The sequence below is a fragment of the Cephus cinctus genome, unplaced genomic scaffold (genome assembly GCF_000341935.2).
Source record: "Cephus cinctus unplaced genomic scaffold, Ccin1 Ccin1_scaffold0709, whole genome shotgun sequence".
Lineage (NCBI taxonomy): Eukaryota > Metazoa > Arthropoda > Insecta > Hymenoptera > Cephidae > Cephus > Cephus cinctus.
The window spans coordinates 1,319,097-1,321,545 of NW_014333329.1; the positions used below are offsets into that span (position 1 = coordinate 1,319,097).

A 2,449-nucleotide genomic window follows, 5' to 3' on the forward strand; every position below is an offset into this window, starting at 1 on the left:
AGAGAGAGAGAGAGAGAGAGAGAGAGAGAGAGAGAGAGAATGGGAGCCGAGTGACACTCAGTATATAAGAAAGACCCGAAGAGATAGAGAGAGGAAGATTAAGGGGATGAAAGAGAATAAGAGAGGAAAATGAAGAAAGGAAAAAGAAAAAAAATAAGATGGACGTACCTATGGGATTGGCAATGCACGAGCATCGGACCAGCCATTCCCTTTCTTCTTTCTACCCTTAACTCGACCCAACTCACCCCTGTGGACCCAACGTGCACCCACGTATCCTACCCACCTATACACTGCCACCCCGTTAGCTCTTAGCACGAGGTATCGAACTCTGCTGTGATACAGACACCACCTTAAACCGGCGCAACGTGCGTGTGCCGGACAAGGCACCACGTGCATTCATCCCATTACAAAAGGAGCTGAACCAGCTCCGCCTAAACCATCCTCCATGCATCCCCTCTCCGGGTCCACGACACGCTCTGGGTATCCCATATAACCGTATCTTTTATACGTATACTACGTATGCACATCGTATGGGTTACCTTCGACCCTTCGGAAGTTCACGTCACTGGAATATTTGGTGCTGATTTTACTAACGTCGTGTGCAGTATTGGAAAGTCATATTAGGATGGTTGGGATGGTGCATATGTTACACGACACATATGAGCTGATGGTACCGGCAGTCATTATTGTCGAAGGATAAATTATTCGAATGATTTTCAATTGTGCGAGAATGAAAATGGAGATTTTGGAAATTATAAGAGAAACCGGTGGAATCGTTAATAAATATTCTGGTGTATGGTGAAACAAGAGACTTACGCGTTACGGGTTGATGTATATGACCGGATGTGTAAGAAACTCGTCGTTTCCGTTGTTGCGATAGAAAGCGCGGAAGGCTTAAAGTTTTCGTCATGACTATACAAATGTATTCCGTTCCCGTGGGAGTTGGGTAAGGTTCACGCTGTAGCGCAGCATGGAAAGGGAAATCTGAATAGATCGGGTTAAGGATTTTAGTAGATGCTCGGCCCACCCACGCTTACGAGCAATACGTTATTATAGCCTTGAGGAATTTTCACGTTTATGGAAATCACCGGAATTTTTTTTTTAAACGTAATATAAAGCGTCTCGACGATAATAACGTATATATTGGCTGTCACAAATTTCTTATGGAACTTTCAGGTGGCTCGTTTCGCCGTCTTTCCGTCGATGATTTCGCAGGACGGTCGAACTCCGTGACGTACTATTTTCCACACAATGGAAGAACGACAAAATCCCATCTACTTTTCTGTATCCATTGAGTTACGGCGTTAAAATCAGTCGATATTTTATATCTGGCATAGATACAAATAAATGGCACGGGATCGAAAAGTTTTTAAGTTATCGCCATGAGAAATGGCGCTTTGGAAGATGAATAACGGGGGTTGAAAAAGAGAGGGGGGAGGGGGAAGTTTTATCTATACCTATTGTGACGTGATTTTTCGAATCACGGTCCCAAGGCGGCTCCGGTTACCGATACAGATAACGTTCTCGATTTCTGGTTCCCTTCGGGTCGCCACCCTGCTCAGAAGCTACGCTGTCGGATTGATTCGTATAGTTATGTCAAGGCTCTCGTAAGATTTCGTTATTGTTTAGTTGAGGTCGAGGTGCTCGAATCTGCCGTGGGGAGATAGGCTCGACGTACCGAGTTGCCCGGCAGAGGAGAGTGCCCGACGGAGACGTCTCCACGGACCGGGAGAAGCCCGGGTGAGATACCGGCGCCCCGCTGGAGATGGGCAAGGGCTATAGAGCGGGCGGAGATAAGGTTTTGCTAAGATTAAGGGCAAAGGAGGAACCTCCTGTCCGTGTTAAGGATGTGTTGCCCAGCTGTCGCCCGATGCCCTGGAGAAGCGGCCGTGGAGGATCTCCAGAAGTTACGTACCGATTCGTTGAGGAACGCTCTCGATTTGGTTTAAAGGGACGACTCGAAGGAGATAGAAGAGTTATCGGTTATAAGGTTCTCGGCCAATCAGAATGATTAGTTTTCGAATTTGGTTATTGTCAATCGACTGCTTTAAAGCAGTCTGTCTCGGGGCACCGACCGAGGTGTCACGAGCTGGCTCGTGCTCCCGTGCTATCTGTTGATAGTTTTTCTTGCCGTGTTTCGCTACGGTATAGCAAGTTCTCGATTCGTATAGTTCTCGCGTTGTTCTCGCGATATCCAGGCAATTCTATGAATTCCTGTGAGTGTTCCGGAGGTGTAGTGATGTGCCTTAGTGCAGTGCTCCCCAGAGTGTCCTTTGGGTACAGTTCTCGGCCTCCACGGATTAGCTGCACCAGCTCCGGTGAGTGCTCCGAATTTATTAATTGGTGAAGGGATCTCGATAGATAGTTAAGATTCGTTCTGATACGTTCTCGGTTCGTCGCTCTCTGTCTCTCGCACTATTTGCCGGACTCTTACTCCGACCCTCTCTAC

At 47.2% G+C, this 2,449-nt stretch overlaps 1 protein-coding gene across 6 annotated transcripts in view; it reads left to right on the forward strand.

The window, feature by feature from the left end:
• The window catches only part of LOC107270218 (homeotic protein ultrabithorax), a 136,052-nt gene that overhangs the window by 91,339 nt on the left and 42,264 nt on the right, over nt 1–2,449 (forward strand). The gene's annotated exons all lie outside the window — the stretch shown is intronic.